The 21,336-nt window shown below is 41.2% G+C and overlaps 1 pseudogene; it reads right to left on the reverse strand.

Moving 5' to 3' along the window:
- Nucleotides 1–21,336, reverse strand: part of LOC100339270 (SWI/SNF-related matrix-associated actin-dependent regulator of chromatin subfamily E member 1-like) — a 68,335-nt pseudogene that overhangs the window by 9,533 nt on the left and 37,466 nt on the right.

The following is a 21,336-nucleotide window of genomic DNA, read 5'->3' on the forward strand; positions in this document are numbered from 1 at the left end:
AAGCCAGGAGCTTCTTCTAGGTGTCTCACATGGGAGTAGAGGCCCAAGCACTTGGGCCATCTTCTACTGCTTTCCCAGTCCATAGCAGAGAGCTGGCTGGATCGGAAGAGGAGCAGCTTGGATTCGACCCAGGGCCCATATGGTATTCAGTATTCTGGCCCCAAATGTGGAGGCTTAGCCCACTACGCCACAGTGTCAGCCCCCTAAACTAGTGACTTTACCGTTTAAAGATGCTTTTTTAAAAAGATTCATTTTATTTATTTTGAAAGACAGAGTTACAGAGAAAGGGAGGGAGAGAGAGAGAGAGAGAGAGGCCTTTCTTCCACTGGTTCACTTTCCAAATGGCAGCAATGGCTGCCTAGAGCTGAGCCAATCTGAAGCCAGGTTCCTGGAACTTTTTCTGGGTTCCCACACAGGCACAGGAGCCCAATCACTTGGATCACCCTCCGCTGCTTTCCCAGGCCCATTAGCAGGGAGCCAGATCTAATGTGGAACTGCTTGGATTCGAACAGGCGCCAATATGGGATGCCTGAGTTGCCTGCTGGGGCTTTAACTTACTGCAGCACAGCGCTGGCCCTTCCCCTCCTGCCTTTTATGAACTTTTCCTTCTGCCTATGAAATTTCAGCTGCAAATTTGTCCAAACATACTCCTATTTTTAAATGAATATGTGCTTTCCAGGAATTTCCTTTTCTTTTCCTAGCATCATTTATCTATTTGAAGAAGTTTAGCTTCTAGTTTCTACTGATCAATCATTACAAACTGGACCTGTCATTTAAGGACTTGTATTGTAGCTACTGTGACAACTGACCGAATGTCTGGTGCCACGTTCTTACTATGGGTTTCACTGATGAGGTGGTGATTTTTTTGGAAATGGACAGTGGCTGTATGCTTCAATGAAAAGCCATCATCATTATCATATGGATCCTCAGTATGCTGAATGCTCATGTAAGATTCTCCTTTCTCCATTTGAGACTGTCTCTTTTGACTCTTTTCCTCTAAAGCAGCTTCTGCATGATTTTTTGCATTGGTATAACCAAGGTATGCATAGGAATTATGATCAACCTTCATAGATTTTTATTGTACTCTACCTTTCTGTTTCATAACCATTTAAATGCATCAGTGAGATCTTGCTACATGCCTAAGTAATGTTTCCAATCTCCCATAATTTTTGGTTATGATTAGGAGCTTTTACTTTGTCCAAGACTTTTCTGATAAACTGCACGTAGGACATCAGTGGCTTATCTGGTGGTTTATATGGTTTTGGAATCATAATACCAGAGAGTGCTATGACCCAGCTATTGGTGCCTGGGTTCCCTGCCAGTCTGTTGTTGTAGGTCAGATGACTGTATGGATTGTCCCCCACAAACCCTGGTGTGCTGCATTCATGTTGCAGGAGTTGGGGACATAATCTAATATTTTTGACATTTTGGAAGATGAAGTTCTCAGTTCCCTAAGAATGAATCTGAGACACCATGGGCCAAAATATCATGCACAGCTCTGGATTTGTTTCCCTGTTTGTAACTAAGGTCTTACTACTGCCATATTGATGCTTGTTTTGTATTTTCATTGTAGTTACTCCCTCTTTTTCCCCAGAGTAACAAAAAACAAAGACCTAAGAAATCCTAATAAATAACTCTGCATTTCTGCTCCATTCCTTCCCACATTTTGAATTTTTGTTGCTAAATATTAAGTCTTATTATATTGCCTATCTCTTAACATTTTAATGTGTTTTTATTCTCCACACTAAGGATATAAATGGTTTACTAACCATGTTTACAATTTTAAAGTATTCTGAATTTGTTTGGATACTTTGACTAGTGAGTTTCTTTTTTAAGATTTATTTATTTACTTGGAAGTCAGAGTTACAGAGTGAGAGGGAGAGACAGAAAGAGGGAAACACAACGAGAGATAAAGAGAAAGACAAAAAGAGGGAAGAGAGAGAGAGAGAGAGTCTTCCATCTGCTGGTTCTCTACCCAGGTGGCCACAACAACAAGTGCTGGGCCAGGCCAAAGCCAGGAGCCAGGAGCCAGGAGCTTCACCTGGGTCTCCCACATGTGTGGCAGGGGCCTAGACTCTTGGGCCATCTTTTACTGCTTTCCCAGGCCATCATCAGGGAGGTGGATTGGAAGTGGAGCAGCTGGGATATGAACCAGCGCCTATATGAGATGCTTGTGGTGACTTTACCCGCTACACCACATTGCTGGCCCCTAACCCATGAGTTTTCTACCGTCAGACATTTTCTTCAGACACCGTGTTTTTCATTCATTTTGAATAACTTTCTTTAGCATTTGTTATTAGAAGGGTCTGGTGGTGATAAATTCTCTCAGCTTTTATTTGTCTTGGAATGTCTATTTCTCCCTCGTGTATGAGTAATAGCTTGGCTGGGTATGGTATTTTTGGGTTGCAATGTTTTTATTTTTGTTTTCTTTTTTTATCTTTCAGTACTGTAAAAGTCCCATCCCACTCTATCCTGCTGTAAAGATTCTTCTGAGAATTCTGCAGTCAGGAGAATTTGAACCCATTCTCCTATTCTGCTATACGTTATATAAGTTTTCTTCTCTTGCAGCTTTGAGAATCCTCTCTTTGTTTTTAATCTTGGAGAGCATGATCCTAATATGACTTGGGATAGATTTGGTTGGGTTGAATCTGATGGTAACTTTTGACTTTCCTGTACCTGGATTGTTGTGTCTCTCTCTAAGTTTGGCAAGATTTCTGACATCTGTTATGGAATTTGCTTTGTATCCCTTTGACATTTTCTAGTCCCCTTTGAATCTCAATAACTTGGCTATTACACTCATTTCTGTAGTTTTTCTTTATTTTTTGTATTTTTAATTTTTCTCTAGTTTTTCTTTATTCCTTTTACTTCTTCTTCTTTCTTTTTTGTCATTCAATTTTGTTTTCAATTGGCCTGTGCTTGAGCTCACTGATTCCTTCTTCTGTGTGACCCATTCTGCTATTTGATGCCCTCTATCACATTTTGATTTTCACTTAGTGTACTTCTCAGTTGGAGGATTACTATTGATTTTGTTTAATTACTTCCATCTTTCTATCAAATCTCTCTGTTCGAACACTGAATTGTTAGCTGTGTTCTTTTGAATTTCATCAAATTTCCTTGAAACAACTCTTTTGAAAGAGCCTCTGGAATAAGAATTTCATCTAAGCCTCTGGAATTTCAGTTCCTAGATGTTCATTCCTGGTATCCTATTTTGCTGTGTAGGTGAAGTTGTGGTTCCCTGGAAGTTCTTGATGCTTCTCAGTGCATGATGTTATCTGTACCTTGAAGGATTAGGCAGTAGTCTGGCTTCATTTGTGGCCATTATGCTAGAAATTCTTTGTAGTCTGTTTATTTTCTCTGAGCCTATAGATTTTTCTGCCATTTCAGCACTAGATAGCACCCTAAATTGAGATTTGTTCTAGGTACACTGTTGATATATTTTAACTCATTCAGTCCTACATTACTCCTGGAATTCAAATTTGTCCCAAATCTGCAGTTGATGTGTTATTCAGTATGAATGGAGGAAGTGCCTAAAAACGAGTAGTCCATCCCTACAAACATCTTCCTGGGTCAGTGATATGCTCAAACTCCTTGTCCTGTGTCTTCAAATGCCTCCATGCTAGATCATATCTGGAGTCCACAACCCACCAAGGCTGTTCATTCTAGGGTAGCACTCAAGCTCACCCTGCTATGGTATGTGCGCTGCTGAGGTGGATTCACTGCCAAATGCTGCATATACTTGCCACTGGTGGTGTTGTGTGGTATATAAAACTGCTCAACCATGACCAGGGAACTTTGCGTGGCAGGAAGCAGATCTGAAAGCTGTGACTGCAGGCTCTCGCTTGAGGATGATGACTAAATATCTGCTCAATGCTGGGTTTTACCAGCCTGCACTGAGTTACAAAATAATCCTACAGTTCTGTTTGCATCAGGTTATAGGAGGTGTGATAGAGGCAACCTCTCACCTACACAGGAAGGCACTAGATGGATCACACTTGGATCTTAAAGTCATCAGATCCTATGCAATCTTGGGGATGTACATCAGACCAAAAAGGGGCTGGTGGCAATACACACCAAAATGATTCTGTTCCATGAGGATGCAGGTCTTTACCTGATATTGAGTGAACCCAGAGTCTCTGTCCACAGGCACATGCTTTGGGAAGGAAATCATTAGTATCTGCTCAGTATTGGGCTTTATGAGCTCACCACTCTGTCTCAAAACAGTCTTGAGGCTCCTTGCTGTCTGCTGAAGGTTGAGGGAGGGTGATGGAGGCTAATGGAATGAATCCCAAGTGTATCTAAATGTTGTATAGCAAACTCTTTCCCTGGGCACCAAACAAGCACGAGGTTTAAGCATTTCATGCAGCAGATAAGACATGGCTTTTAATGCCAGCATGGGTTTGAGTCTTGGCTCCGCTGCTGGTTCCAGCTTCCTGATAGTGCATACCATGGGAGGCAACAGGTGATGGTTTAAGTACTTGAATCTCTGCTGCCAACATGGGGGACTCATATTCTTAGCTCCTGTTTTTTTTTTTTTTTTTTTTTTTTTAATTTGGTCCACTCCTGGCTGTTGTGAGCATTTGGGGAGTGAACCAGAGGACACAGAATCTTTCTCTCTCCCCATCCCGTGTGTTTCTGTCTCTCACTTTTCACATAAATAAAAATCAATAAATAAAAATTTTATAAAAATAAACTGGGAAAGAAATGGTGAGGTTAGGAACACGGATCTTAGGGGGACTTGAATCTAAGGTAAATTGTCAAGCACATACCCATTATAAAGGGATTGAGGAAACAGTAGTCCTGGTAGCCCTTCATTCATTGGCTAATAATCTTTCTTTAGCATTTGTGTATTGTATAGCTTTAAAATTTTATTTAAAGGAAATATGAAGAGCATAGCAGATTTTTAAGTATTGAAAACTATTCTGGGGGCTGGCATTGTGGCACAGATAATGCCCATTTTCTTTTCCACCTCCTTCCACACAGAATGACCTCTTGTCATCCTTTTGTTTATTCCGCATCACTCAAACCTTGCAAGACATTTTAATCTATGGTTACTTTCAGTGATCTGTCTATTATTAATAAATCTTTTTAAGGATTTATTTTATTTGTTTGAAAGAAAGAGTTACAGAGAGAAAGAGAGACAGAGAGAGGTCTTCCATCCGCTGGTTCACTCCTGCAAATGGCCACAATGGCCAGAGCTGAGCCGATCCGAAGTCAGGAGACTGGAGCTTCTTTTTGGGTCTTCCACGTGGGTGCAGGAGCCCAGGCACGTGGGCCATCCTCTGCTGCTTTCCCAGGTGCATCAGCAGGGAGCTGGAGTAGCCAGAACTTGAACCAGAGCTCATATCGGATGCCAGCGCTGCAGGCCAGGGTTTTACCCCCCGTGCCACAGCAGCAGCCTCAACTTCCACACCTTTTTACAACGAAGAATCTGTACCACATCACTTACACTTAGTTTACAGTATTGTGTGTTGCTTATGAATTGTGCCCCGTGTGGTGGATGGTATATATGATATGATTAAGAACGTGACACTCACATTCAGGGAGAGCTGTAATGAATTCTCACCCCACCCTAACAACAGTTCCAGTTTGAGTTGCATTTTGCTGTAAGTGAAACCCAACTTAGAGGCTTAATCAAATTTTTTTTTTTATCAGCATCAAGAAATATGAAGCGGTTGTTAGTGGTACAGATTTCAGAACTGAAATACCCTTGACATTTTCTTCACAAAACAAAATGATTGCTGCTGATCCAGCCATCTTTGCTTTAGTTAAGGAAGGAAGAAGAGAAAGTCCTTCTAAAAGAGATCATGATAAAGGTTAAAAATGGGAATCTGAGAGGGAGGGGGAAGAGGTGTTGGAGTGTAGGTGGGAGGGAGGGTGTGTGGTAGGGATCCCACTACGTTCCCTAATCTGTGTATGTGAGATATATGAAACTTATATAACAAATAAAATTTAAAAAATTTTTAAAATTTGTCTTTTTTGGATACTCAAACATATGAGCTTTTCCAGAATTCTGGCATCATTTCCCTTAATTCTGATTGCTTAGGACTACATCATTTAGTGTCTGTACCAGCAATGGTGCCTTAGAAAGCAAGTACTCAGCTATGTAGTTTCTATAGAGGAAGAATTAGTATATATTCACCTTTGTATTCATCTTAATTGGTTTTCTCTGGTATACTCCCTGCCTATGTTTCCTCACATATCTGTCTTTCAGAGATACATAAGGTTTGAGTTGTGTGATCTTTCCTGAACAGGAACTGATCTCAGAGGAGTTGCCACATTTATGATTAATTTCTTATCTTCATCTTGATAACTGATCTAAGGACCTTCCTGTTTTTATGAATGCCATAAATTGAGACCAGTATTGAACTCTGGGAACAATGGATGAATAGACAGGAGATTTTTACTTTTGCTTTACTGTGGAGAAATCAAAGGACCTGTAGGTCATGCAGTGAGCAACAGAAAAGAGAATAAAGAATAAAAAACATCTTTCCACTCAAGTCCAAGATTTGCATATGCATTTTTTTACTAGATATCTCCATTTGGAGGTCAAATAGGTATCTCAACAGGATCAAGATATGTTTTCCTCGATCAGTCCTACTCTTTGTAAGGTAATCATCAGATCTTTGTTGCTTAGACCAGAAACCTAGGGCCCATTCTATAGACTTTAATCAACCTTCCTTACTTAGAATTGGTCATTTAGAAGCAGTACAATGGATCTTCACATGTATATTATGAAAAAGTGTACCTATATTGAAAAATCTTTTCACGAAAATAAAACCATTTTTAATTCCATTTTTCCATGAACTTTTTAAAGTGCCATAATATCTAATCACATATTCAGTCACTTCTCTCCATCTCCACTACTACATTTTTCACAAAAACTCCTGCAACTTCCTCTGACCTTCTCTTTTGCTTCTGATTTTTGCCACCATTTCACAGCAGCAAAAATAATTTTTGTACATTTTAGATAATATAATATTATCTTTCTGTTTAAAATATACTAATGACTTTCTAATTACATTTATTCTCTTAGAATATAAGACCCTATGTGATTTGATCTGTACCAATCTCTCCACATTTTTATCTTAGCTCTCTTTCCCCTCACTCACTCTTGTCCAATATTTCTGGCCTTTCTAGTCCTCTAAAATACCAAGATGCTTTTTGGTTTCGGCCTTGAAGTATCTCTTACTTCTCCCTGGAATGTTCTGCATCTCAATTTCCACATGGCTATTCCTCTGAAACATTTAGGCCTTAATTCAAGTATCACCTGCATATAGAAGACTTCTTTGACCATCATTTCTCTATTAGCCTGCTTACTGGTTGACTTAAACTATAGAAATTTATTTTTCAAAGTTAGGCAGACTTGGAAGTCCATGATTTAGGTGCCAGTATGGTTGATTTCAGGAGAATGCTCTCGCCTGACTTGTAAATGACTATCTTCTTGACTAGCACAAATCTACTTTCTCACTATGTACTCTCTTGAACTTTTCTCTGAGAGTGTGAAAAGAGAGAGAGAGAGAGCGCACAAACTTTGGTGTCTTTTTTCATAACACTATTCTATTGAACCAGGGTTTCTCCTTCAAAACTTCATGCAACTCTAATTTTCTCCCACAGGACCCAGTTTCAAATACCATATTTGGGGTTAGAATTTCAATATGTGAATTGGCGGCAGTAGAAGTGTTCAGTCCATAACACCATCCAGAATAGTTCATGAACCAAAAGCTTACTCTTCATCACATTACCATATTTCATATTTTCCATAGTAGTTTGTATCACTTCTGACATGATCTTGCTCTCAAATGTGTTTATTTGTTTATTAACTATTTCTCCCCACTTCAATGTAAATTGTGTTAGAGTAGATATCATGTCTCACGTTCTTGGTCCAGTACAGAGAAGAGTGCCTGGCACATGGCAAATGCCTAATAAATTAAATAAATTGCAGTAAATAAGTAATCGGTTCTAAGTTTCACTTCCATTTGTTATGTGACTTCCATTATGATAATCATAACTTCAATAAAGGGAACTGAGTACTTTTCCAGGTGCCACTTTGTTGTGTCTGCGGTATAATATAGTGTTTGTACTGACACAACAGTCTCCTCTGAAGCTCCAGACTTATTTCTGTTTCTCCTGATGTTCTCTATTTCTTTTATAGTTACTTGGGTATTAATTTCATTTTTCAGCACCTCCTGCCCAGACTAGGCACAGACCTACCCTAATCTTCTTAGTCATGTAAAGTAATAAACTGCATTCCTTATCAACAAGTTGTCTCATTTTTTTCCCCTTTGGAAAACAATATTCCTGAAAAGTGAAAATACTCTTAATACCTCCTGGAAAGAAACATCAAGTGCTTAATGCAGATAATACAGTTTGAAGGTGGTCAAAGGTAGGAGAAATCATGTTGGTTAGAAAGGAAGCTTCCAGAAATGATGGAAATTTCAGTTCAGTCTTACAGGATGATGAGAATTCAGGTAGCCTAGGAGGGAAGGAGAGGTGCCTCAATTGCTGGAAATGAAGAAATAGCCTAAGAAAGGGATTGGAGGTGTGAGCACATCATGGATTTACATTTACTGAGGACTTTGCAAAAACAAGATGTGTTTAGCAAACCTGCTATTCAGAGTTCTGTTGGCATCTGCAACTGCAGAGCTGACTCATGGTTATTCCATTGGGTGTTTTCTGTAGGGAGCCAATCACTGATTAGGAGAAATAAGGTTTGTTTCATATTGGAGTGTGGGGTCCCTATTTTTCCCCCAGTTTTATGACAAGATTTGTAACTTCAAAGTTTCAGACACCAAAGAACAAGAATTCTGGAAGATATAACTATCGCAGTTTGCAGCTCTTGAAGATGTAGAGTTTTGCCCACCTTCTGAAGCCCTCCTCTAATATGCACCAAATCCACCTACCTCTTTCTTTTCCCATCAGTCTCGCTTCTCATTTTATAGCCTTGACGTTCCTCAGAGTCTTTTCGTAGCAAACAGTGAGAGTCCCCCCACCAATCCTTTGAAGGAAAGGGAAAGAAAACGTCTTTCTCCCTGCCTGCCTTCCCTGTCGCTGAGGGAACTAATGTTTATGGCTAAGTTAAATTTATTTATTTGACATGCTGTTAATTATATTCACTTTCCTGGCTTCTCTCATCCTTCGAATGGAACATTAAACCAATTATTTTTGTCAAAATCTCCCCTGTGTCTCACTGCTGAATTCAGTGTGTGTGTGCATTACACATTCTTTTTTCACATTACATTAGTTATTAGTGTTCTGTCAAATGGTTTAGGTGATACCCATGAGCATGCTTCTACAAGACTCTTTTTTGCTTTTCTTTTAGTCCTGAAAGTCTAGTCACCATTTCACTACTTCTTTTGTGGAAGAGAAGTCAGATCCATCAACTTGCAATGCCTCTGGATGTGAGGAAACTAAGCCAGCTCAATCATTGTTTTCTGTGTTCTTTCTTTTTTTTTTTTTTGAAATTTTTTTTAACTTTTATTTAATGAATATAAATTTCCAAAGTACAGAATATGGATTACAATGGCTCCCCCCCCATAACGTCCCTCCAACCTGCAACCCTCCCCTTATCCACTCCCTCTCCCCTTCCATTCATATCAAGATTCATTTTCAATTTTCTTTATATACAGAAGATCAGTTTAGCATACATTAAGTAAAGATTTCAACAGTTTGCTCCCACACAGAAACACAAAGTGAAAAATACTGTTTGAGTACTAGTTATAGCATTAGATCTCAATGTACAGCACACTAAGGACAGAGATCCTACATGAGGAGTAAGTGCACAGTGACTCCTGTTGTTGACTTAACAAATTGACACTCTTGTTTATGGCATCAGTAATTACCCTAGGCTCTTGTCATGAGTTGCCAAGGCTATGGAAGCCCCCTGAGTTCACTGACTCTGATCATTTTTAGACAAGGCCATGGTCAAAGTGGAAGTTCTCTCCTCCCTTCAGAGAAAGGTACCTCCTTCCTTGATGACCCATTCTTTCCACTGGGATCTCACTCGTGGAGATCTTTCATTTAGGTTTTTTTTCCCCCCAGAGTGTCTTGGCTTTCCATGCCTGAAATACTCTCATGGGCATTTCAGCCGGATCCGCATGCCTTAAGGGCTGATTATGAGGCCAGAGTGCAATTAGGACATTTGCCATTCTATGGGTCTGCTGTGTATCTCACTTCCCATGTTGGCTCATTCTCTCCCTTTTTGATTCTATCAGCTAGTATTTGCAGACACTATTCTTGTTTATGTGATCCTTTTGGTTCTTTCTATATACAAAATACAGTTTTAGGAGCTTCAGGTGTTGGGAGGAAGGCAAGAATGGGATTAGGACTAAGCTGTTTAAAAGCACTATTCTTAACTTCAAGGAGAGGCAGGATTTGTTTGGGAGTTTTATGAAGATGCAGGGAGAAATCACAACCATGTGAGAATTAGGGCAAGTTCAGGTAGGAAATAATATTTGAGATGAGCATTGCCTTTAATTAAATATCTATAGCTGGGTTAAACAATGAGTTCACCATTCAAAATTCTAAAACTATTTCCCTCCTACCTCTGTTCTTCAACTATGTAGCCATCCCCCACCTCCCAGCCCCAGTGGTAACAATTATGTCTAGCTTTCTGTTTAAGATTTTAAAAACAGAGGTGAGAGAGAAGGGAGGGGGGAGAAAGAGAAAGATAAAAGAAGAAGAGGAGGAAGGAGAAGGAGTAGGAGGAGAAATCTCCTAGCCACTGGTTCACTCTCTTCCCTCCAAATGCCCTCAGCAGTATGGGCTGGACCATGCTGAAGCCAAGAGCCTAGAACTTGGTTGGAGTTTTCCATGTCGGTGGCAGGTACTCAAGTATTTGAATCATCATCTGCTGCCTCCCAGAATGTGCATTTGCAAGAATCTGGAATTAGGAGTGTAACTGGGACACAAACTCAGTCACTCTGATATGGGATGCAAATATATCAAGTGATATCTTAACTAGTGTGCCAAAACATGCCCCTAATATCTTTTGTTTTCTAAGTATCTATCCAAATATATGATTTAAACATGCAGTTATATTCCTATATTATATATATGTATTTATATTCCTGTGTGATCCCTCCCCTTTTCCTAATGTAAATGATAGTACACCTACTACTCAAGTTATTCTATAATCTTGGGATTTTCCCCACTTAATATTTATAGAAGATTGTTCCACTTCAGTAAAAACAAGATCCTTATTCATTTTAGTGCTTATTCATAAGATATGTGATAAAAATGTAATTTTAAATAAAAGTTATATAATGAGTCAGATGGAGCATCCTTTTGAATTATTGAGTTATTTGTGTTATTTTTCTCCTGTGGACAAACAGGTGAGATAAAACTTATGGTGGAATGCAACGGAATTGGATTGGGAGTCAAAAGACCTGAGTACCAGTGTATCATTGAGCAACAAAAATGAGGAGGGAAATTCCCTCTAAAAACCTTTATCTTCTTTTAAAATTTAAAAATATTTTAAAGATTTATTTATTTATTTGAAAGGTAAAGTAACAGAGGTAGAAGTGGGAGAAGTGGGGAGAGAGAGAGAGAGAGAGAGAGAGAGAGAGATTGATTGATTCTGTGTGTGCTGGTTCACTCCCCAAATGGCCACAATATCTGGGACTGGGCCAGGCTGAAGCCAGGAGCCAAGAGCTTGATTCAGATCTCCCATATGGGTGTCAGAGGCCCAAATACTTGGACCACTTTTCACTGCTTTCCCAGGTGCATCAGCAGGATTGGAAGTGCAGCAGCCAGGGCTCAAGCAATGCCCATTTGGAAGGGTGGTGCTGCAGGTAGCAGCTTAAACCCCTTGTGCCACAGTGCTGTCCCCAGATCATTATCTTCTGTGGTATTGTAGAAGTCCAGGAGGAAGTTTTTGTTACTCTAGGTAATGGACATCACACTAATGTTTGTTAACAACTAGGCACTCAATAGATTTTTCACTTGTAATCCTAATTTTATAGAGTTGTGGGAATTATTTGAAGCACTTCTTTTACAAACCTCTCCTTTGACATATTAAGAAAACATCCATGTTTTTTCTTTTCCCATCTCACGATGTCCAAGCTAAAGCTCTCCATGATAGAGTTTGGAGTGCCTTTACCACTCCAATTCACACTTCTCTTAACAGCTCTTCTTTATCTGTGTCACAGAAATAAACTCAAATTCGAGGTATCATCTGAAAGGTGGAGAGTACATATGAGCCATTACCATCTATGATGATAATACTCTTTTCCATTAATGTAACCTAAGAAGATATTAGCCTGTTTAGCAAATATATTAATCTTGGCTCATAGGTTTTGTGGCCTTCTAAATTCCCAAGGTCTTTTCCACAAAAGCATTTCCACCGACCAGAAACCACTTCATTTTTTTTAAAATATTTTTTGAAATGCAGAGTTACAGACAGGCAGAGGCAGAGAGAGAGGTTGGTCTTCCATCTTCTGGTTTACTCCCTCAAATGGCAACAATGGCCAGAACTGAGTTGATTCGCAGCCAGGAGCCAGGAGCTTCCTCTGGGTCACTTATGTGGGTGCAGGGGCACAAGGACTTGGGCCATATTCTGCCCTTTCCCCAGGTACATTAGCAGGGAACTGGATCGGATGGGGAGCAGCCAGGACTCAAACCAGTGCCCATATGGGATGGAGGCATTGAAGGCTGCAGCTTTACCTACTATGCCATAGCGCCGGCCCCATAAGCCACTTCTTAATCGTACTGTAATTCTGTGGTTGATTTTTTAAGTTGACATGAAGAACTTATATTTATTCCTATTAAATTGCGTCATGTAAAATTTGATCAATTGTTTCAGTAAGAGACTTTTGAATCCTGTTATTTCATCCCTTAGATTAGTTCTTCCTTGCAGTTTTGTGCCAGATGCAAATTTGATTAGCAATCCTTCCGTGTCTTTTTAAAGTATGCATTTGGCCGCAACATACAGGTCTAGGGCAGGCAAAAGCCAGGAACCAGGACCACAATCCTAGTGTTCCATATGGCTGTCAGGGACTCAAGTACTTGGCTCATCTGCTGCTGCTTTTCCAGACATTAGCAGGAAGCTGGATCAGAAGTGAATTAGCTGGGATACTAGCACTGAATGAGGAGGCTTTACCAATTGTGCCACAATACCAGTTCCCTTCAGTGTCTTTTTCCAAACCATTGACACAAATTAAAGATGGATTATACAAGAGTGTAAACCATGTGCCACATGGCAAGTCATCTATCCAAGCCATTTGGTGTGCTCTGCAGGTATAATGGCTCATAAAATTGGACCATTATACAATTCAGTTGAAATTTGAATTTACCCAGTAGCTTGCCATAACACATTTAGTCAGAAAGTTTCCTGAAATGATAAAGTCCTAAAGTTTTCATCTTTCCTTTCATTTACCAGTTTAGCAAGCCCATAAACACAGGAAATTTTGACTGTTTTGGCACAGCTTGTTCTTAGTGAAAACATTTGAATCTCTGGTGATCATTGCTTTTCCAAGCATTCACAAACCATCTGTTTGATAATCTGTTCTGGAGTTTTTTAGTCAATTGATGTCAAGCTCAATGGGCTTTTCATTCTGGATTTATCATTCCATCGTTTTAAAAAAACAGAAGCAACATTTGTCCAACTCTAATTTTTTGACATATCTTCTGCTGTTTTAAGATTAGTTATTTATGTGTTATTAGAGGGTGGGGGGGCACTCCCCAAATAGCCACAGTGTTACACTTGGCCCAAGTTGATGCCTGAATCCAGGAACTGCATCTGGTCTCCCACATTGGTGGCAAGAACACAAATATTTGTGCTGTTGCCTACTGCCTTCCCATGTCCATTAGCAGGGAGCTGAATTGGAATCAGAGTAGCTGGGACTCCAACTGGTACTCTGATATGGGATGCAGGCATCCCAAGGGGCGGCTAAACCCACTGCACCATAACACCAGCCCATGTCTCCTGATGCTTTCAGTTTTTCAAAGGTGATCTGTTGTTGTGCAACTGCCTCTCCAGTTCATTGAATGTTTTGGTGTTGTGATTTATAAAATTCTAGGGTGTTTGAGGTAGAAGCAAGCTCAGAGACTGTCTGGTCAAGTTCCTCTTAGAGCAGGAGTAGTAACTGCATTCCAGAGAGGGAATAGGACTTGTACTAAATAAGTAACTTAGAAGCCAAGCTTGGTACCTGTTCCAGAGAAAGGTTCAGTGAAGAACATGTAAGACATATTTCCCAATAATAACATGTTTCTGAGGAAAAACTTCTTAGGTTATCATTTGCCACTTTGAGGAAAACCTCTCCAAAATTCAGGTCCCAGGAAATGGGTGGTAACATTGGGATGCAGGTATGAACTTGGAACATCTATTCTCTAGTAGTGTAGTGTAATGGGAAGAGCACTGGACAGGAACCCATAACACCATCTGGGTTTCCCACACCTGGTGGCAGAGGCCCAAGCATTTAAGCCCTCATCTGCTATATCCAAGCATGTATTGGGAGAAAGCTGGATCAGAAGCAGAGTAGCCAGGACTTAAACTGGTACTTTGGTATAGGATGTAGGCATCATAAACTGTTAGGCCACAATGCCCAGTCTTTTTTAAAAAAATTTTTTTTAACTTTTATTTAATGAATATAAATTTCCAAAGTACAGCTTATGGATTACAATGGATTTCCCCCCCCATAACTTCCCTCCCACCCGCAACCCTCCCCTTTCCCGCTCCCTCTCCCCTTCCATTCACATCAAGATTCATTTTCAATTCTCCTTATATACAGAAGATCAGTTTAGCCTATATTAAGTAAAGGTTTCAACAGTTTGCACCCACATAGAAACACAGAGTGAAAAATACTGTTTGAGTACTAGTTATAGCATTAAATCACAATGTACAGCACATTAAGGACAGAGATCCTACATGAGGAGTAAGTGCACAGTGACTCCTGTTGTTGACTTAACAAATTGACACTCTTGTTTATGGCATCAGTAATCACCCTAGGCTCTTGTCATGAGTTGCCAAGGCTATGGAAGCCTTTTGAGTTCACCAACTCTGATCATATTTAGACAAGGTCATAGTCAAAGTGGAAGTTCTCTCCTCCCTTCAGAGAAAGGTACCTCCTTCTTTTATGACCTGTTCTTTCCACTGGGATCTCACTCGCGGAGATCTTTCATTTAGATCATTTTTTTTGCCAGAATGTCTTGGCTTTCCATGCCTGAAATACTCTCATGGGCTTTTCAGCCGGATCCGCATGCCTTAAGGGCTGATTCTGAGGCCAGAGTGCTGTTTAGGACATCCGCCATTCTATGAGTCTGCTGTGTATCTCGCTTCCCATGTTGGATCGTTCTCTCCCTTTTTTATTCTATCAGTTAGTATTTGCAGACACTAGTCTTGTTTATGTGATCCCTTTGACTCTTAGTCCTATCATTATGATCAATTGTGAACAGAAATTGATCACTTGGACTATTGAGATAGCATTGGTACCTGCCACCTTGGTGGGATTGAATTGGAATCCCCTGGTATGTTTCTAACTCTACCGTTTGGAATGCCCAGTCTTTTGATCACTTGTTTTTAGTCTTTGCTCTATAAGAAATATGCTTTGCATGGGGGACCAGTGTTGTCTCACAGCATGTTAAGGCACTGTTTACAGTGATGGCATCCCATAGCAGAGGGCCAGCTTGAGTCCCAGATACTCCACTTCCAATCCAGCTTCCTGATAATGTGCCTGGGAAGGGAACAAAAAATGGCCCAGCTAGTTGAGCCCCAGCCTACCATGTGGGAGACCAGGATGAAGCTCCTGGCTCCTATCTTCAGCCTGGTCCAGTCCTAGTTGTTGTGGCTATTTGAGGAAAGAACCAGTGGATGGATGCTCTCTCTCTCTCTCTCTCTGTCCCTTTGTCTTTGTCTCTGTCTCTGTCTCTCTCTCCCTCTTTCCCTCTCTGTTCCTCTTTCAGTAAAATAAATAAAGAAATAAGCAAGCAAGCAAGCAAAGAAATCTCTTTTAAAAAGAAAGTACTGGGGCTGGCACTATGACATAGTGGGTAAAGCTTCTGCCTGCAGCACCGGCATCCTAAATGGATGCCAGTTCAAGTCCCAGCTGCTCTACTTCTTATCCAGCTCCCTGCTAATGCACTTTGGAAAGCAGCAGAAAATGGCCCAAGTGCTTGGGCCCCTGCATACACATGGAAGACCTGTCTGAAGCTCCTGGCTCCTGGCTTTGGCCTGGCCTAGCTCCAGCCATTGCAGCCATTTGGAGAGTGAATCAGCAAATGGAAAATCTCTTTCATTCTCTCTCTCTTTCTTTCTCTCTCTCTCTTTAACCCTGCCTTTCAAATAAAATAAGTCTTTTAAAAAAGAAAAATTTGGGCTTTTCTTTGAGAAACAACTGACTTTAATAAAGATATCAATATAGCTGAGCTGATGCATTGCAGCCTCACTCAGGCTACACACACACACACACACACACCCTGCAAAACAAATGTTGCCTTCAGAAACACGTTTTTCAGGATCCTTTCGTGGGAGAGTAGATCTCCTTATGAAGTAAGAATGACATTATTTTTAGTGTGAATTCTATTTTGAACTGATTGTAACATAGGTCACATACTTTCAGTAAAGTATCTACTAACTCTTGAAAATAGGAACTGCATCATACATAAATTGAAAACCAGGAATTCTTATCCATAACTGTTGAAATATGAAAATCTCTGAAAAGCTACATTACTATATTATAAATGTTTTTGAAAATTATATTTGGGAAAATGAGTCCATAAAAAGGTTAAGTCTTTGAAGAATATTCGTCATGCCCATGTCTACATGTTCAACCCTACTAAAAGTTATCTTTTCCTTAGAAACTATTCAAAAAGTTATTAATAATTATGCTGTTCAGGAGCCAATAGGGGTCCAAATTATGACTCTGCCTTGCTTCTTTAGCCATCAAATCATTTGAGAAAACAGAGAAACTATTGTTTACATTCCCTGTCTATACTATTGAGGAACAGTGGTTTCTCTGCTTACTACTTGTTGAATTCATTGTTTAGTGGAGGGTGAAGCTTGTGGTTATAAAATAAACTGAAATACAACATAGTAAAAATTAACAGAAAAAAATAGAAAGGAAGGAGGAGGAAGGGTAGGAGCGTGGGTAGAAGGGAGAGAAGGGTGGGAAATATTATGCTCTTAAATTTGTATATATGAAATACATGCAATTTATTCACCTTATGCAAATTTTAACATTTAAACATTTTAAACATTTAAAGAGAAGAGGAAGCCAGAGACCTCGCGAGCAGGAAGTGGTGAGTGTGTGGGGCCAGGTTTCCCAGAAGGGGACCGTGGGATGGATGGATCCTGCCAGAACCAGAGATAAAGGGACCTGGACTTCCCCCAAGTGAGCTCTTCCATCTGCGGACCCCACCTGTGAGGGCTGGGGGGGCTCCGGACCACGGGCGACAGGCCCCGTCCCTGCACGTGGAGACTTCAGCTCAGCACCAGATCCTTGTCTCCATCTCTGCGTGTGCGCAGTCTGCCTGTCCCCAGATTGTGTGGAGAGGACCGAGGGTGATCGGGAGAGTCTGGGGTGCGCTATGGCGTTCACACGGCGAGGAGGTTGGGGGTCATGGGTCCCTCCCTTCTCCCCAGCCGTACACATTACAAGCTGGGGAAGTCAGAAATGAGTCTTATTTTCCTCAGCTCAGCTTTTTGGGGCAGGGTTTGGGGATGGCATCTGATGATGAACTTGCTGGCAGAGTTCAGAGGCAGTGTCAGACATCACCGTGACACTCTGAAGGGTGTACTTTGGTGACCATTTTACAAGAGAGGAAAGCAGAAAATGCCTACCCGACCCTCCAGTGCAAAATATCCGTGTGCCTCTCCTCATTTTATGTACCTTAAGTGCGGACATTAGAACGTCATTGGGTTGATGTTTCCCTTTGCAAACGTTGCAGGGTGATGTCACCTCCACCCACCCACTCTTCTTTCGTTTTCTTATCTTGGTTCCTAAAACTGCTTGGGCATGATGTCCAACATGCCTCCCTCCAGGAGTGCCTAGGGAATGCCCCTCAGTCACTAATCCTGGGGGCAGCCCCTGGACCTGAACCTTTTCCTGGGAGCAGCTGACTTGAGCTGGGTTGAAACTCCCGGTTCACCTGCCATCTGTATCTGTAAGCCCTTGGGAGGTTAAGGTTTCCTTCTAACCACAGTTTCCATTGCTGGGAAACATAGCAGTCAGTTACTCAGATGCTGATATCTAGGGGACAAGACAGAAATGATTTATGCACTTGATTCTTTCAGATTTGAGAAGGGAGAAGGGCTGTCACAAGAAGCCAAGGAAAAATCACTCTAGGAAAATAGTTCCAGACCTGAAAAGTTCAGGACCCAGCAGTTTTTTCCAACAGAGAGTGTAATGTGTGCCAAGTGAAGTTGTCTGAGAGGGTAAGGCTACTTGTGGAGAAAGGCTTATGAATTTGTGAATTTGCATCTGTAGTGTGATGAAGTGTATATTTGGTGTTTGTTCCCATTTTCTGGTGCAGAGATCTTAAGTGTTCAAACAACTTGAATATTAGTACATGTTCTATGACTTTGATTTACTGTGAAGATAAATTAAAATATCCCTGGCTTTCAGTGGTCAAAAAATAAAATAAAATAAATTTAAAAATCAGGAAAAAGACACCTGCTTTGTGACACTAATTTAGTCACTTGCCCTCTTTCAGGCTCAGTATTCTCATTTCCTTAGGGGTCCTCCAGATTCTGTCTGTCCATTGATTCAATAACATATATTGAGATCCTACTTTATTTCAGGCTCTGTGATAGGTCATCTTAGTATATATGCATTTTGCCAGCAAATAGACATACAATTTGATGTACAGACAAGGATGGGGTAGGAAGGAAGGAAAGATAAGAAAAGTCCTATTCACAAAAGTGTGTTATGGGGTGAATAGGCTTGAAAAAGCCCACAGAGAAACTACTTCAAGAGTTGTCTGACAACACACCAGTCAAGGAAGTCAGATATCAGGAAAAGACTGTGGAGGAAGATGAAATCAATATCAAGGGGTCCCCTTGATCTTTCCATGTTCGTAAAGCTTTAGAACCCCAAGTATGTTGGTCTTTCCATCTTTTCTTCTTATTTATTTATTTATTTATTTTATTTGACAGAATTAGACAGAGAGAGAGAGAGAGAGAGAGAGAGAGAGAGAGAGAAAGGTCTTCCTTCCATTGGTTCACCCCCAAAATGACCTCTACGGCTGGAGCTACTCTGATCCGAAGCCAGGAGCCAGGTGCTTTCTCCTGGTCTCCCATGCAGGTGCAGGGCCCAAGGACTTGGGCCATCCTCCACTGCTCTCCTGGGCCACAGCAGAGAGCTGGCCTGGAAGAGGAGCAACCGGGACTAGAACCTGGCGCCCATATGGGATGCCAGCACCACAGGTGGAAGATTAGCCAAGTGAGCCACGATGCCGGCCCCTCCATCTTTTCTTCTTTTTTTGTTTCTTCCCTCTTTTTTTTTTTGACAGGCAGAGTGGACAGTGAGAGAGAGAGACAGAGAGAAAGGTCTTCCTTTGCCGTTGGTTCACCCTCCAATGGCCGCCACGGCCGGCGCAGCGCGCTGATCCGATGGCAGGAGCCAGGTACTTCTCCTGGTCTCCCATGGGGTGCAGGGCCCAAGCACTTGGGCCTATCCTCCACTGCCCTCCCTGGCCACAGCAGAGAGCTGGCCTGGAAGAGGGGCAACCAGGACAGAATCCGGCGCCCCGACCGGGACTAGAACCTGGTGTGCCGGCACCGCAAGGCGGAGGATTAGCCTAGTGAGCTGCGGCGCCGGCCCCCCTCTTGCCTCCTTCCTCCTCCCTTCCATTTCCTCCTTATTTTGCCTCTCATGTCTTGTCTACATTTCAGGTGTCTGTATTTACCAATCTTTGTTGGGTTTCAGATTCACACTCCATGGTTAATACCTCACTTGGGTTCTGCTACTCCAATCACTCCTCTATTCTCTGTCTGCTAGAGCAGTCAGGAAAATAGCCATGCAATTGGTATAAATGAATCCATTATATTTTTGTTTCTTTGATCAAAAAGATGTATTTATTTACTTGAAAAGCAGAAAATCAGAAGGAGAGCAGGGAGGGGGTGAAGGTGGGAGGTTGAGAGAGAGAGAGAGAGAGATCAAGATTCCCCATCTGCTGGTTCACTCCCCCAAGTGGCTGCAACAACCAGGGCTGGGCCTGTCTGAATCCAGAAGCCAGTAGTTGTATCTGGGTCTCCCATGTAGGAGACAGGGTCCCACGTCCTTGAGCCATCATCTATTGCTCACCAGTTGCATTAGCAGGAAGCTGGATTGGAAGAAGAGTAACCAGGACTCCAACCACTACTCTGATATAGGATGCTGGTGTCCCAAGTAGTGTGTTAACTCACTATGCCTCAGGGCCTGCTCCATTTTACTTTTCTTTCCCCCAGGTAAGGTGCCTAATACAGCTCTGACAGAATAAGCAGCCAAATGAAGGTAGCACAATATCCCAGGCAGAAATAGTCTTGGCTTTGGGAGTGGTCAACACCCAGGCTTTCTGCATCCTCATCTCATGCGTCCCCTTCACTTCCAGTAGCTAAGGCTACATGGCAGGATTTTTGGTCCAGGAGTAATATGAAGAATTTCTTTTCTACCTTTTCTGGGTCAGCTGTACAGTGTAGCCTTTGGGAAATAGAATTGTCAACTGTCATGTGTATAGTACCTGATACCCCACAATGAACCTTCATTTCAGTTACCTCATTTCATTATTCTAATATATTTGTAATGGGAGGGATATAGAGCACGGATATTCAGTTTCTTTTTTTTCAATGAAGAAAGCACATCTTTATTGAGGAGAAGGTACTTGCCTAAGGTCTCCCAGATGTGACTTAATGGCAGAGAATCAAGGTCCCTGAGATTGAGCTGTTGTTCTTAAGTCCATGTCAGGCTTCCTCAGACTTTGGATTCTCTGTGTGCGCTCATGTTTTGTAATCATACTGTTCATCTTCTTTCATTAATAATGAGAGAATTAAGAAGAAAGAATTGGGGTCTAGAATGTCTGAGATAATGTACAGTCTCCAGCCCTTAATGGTTGTGTCAGGTTGTGTCATCTTAGGCAAGTTACTTAGCCTGTGTTTCAATTTTCTCATCTGTAAAATGAGGATCTAAAATTACCTTATTCTAGGGTATGTGTGAGGATTAAGCAGATTAAATAAGATATTATTTGCAAAACAGAGCAACGGCAATGCTTAGCTCATAATAAGCTTCATATAAAATAAATAAAGTGCTACGCATGTTATTGAGTGAACTTGCCAAGCTTCCACTTCCAAGCCATCAGGACCATAGTAGACTCCTTTTTGTCCTTTGTTCCCCTTATCCAATAAGTTTTCAAAATTGATCAAATAGA

Source organism: Oryctolagus cuniculus, chromosome X (genome assembly GCF_051225735.1).
Source record: "Oryctolagus cuniculus isolate XC-2025 breed Fujian yellow rabbit chromosome X, ASM5122573v1, whole genome shotgun sequence".
Classification (NCBI taxonomy): domain Eukaryota; kingdom Metazoa; phylum Chordata; class Mammalia; order Lagomorpha; family Leporidae; genus Oryctolagus; species Oryctolagus cuniculus.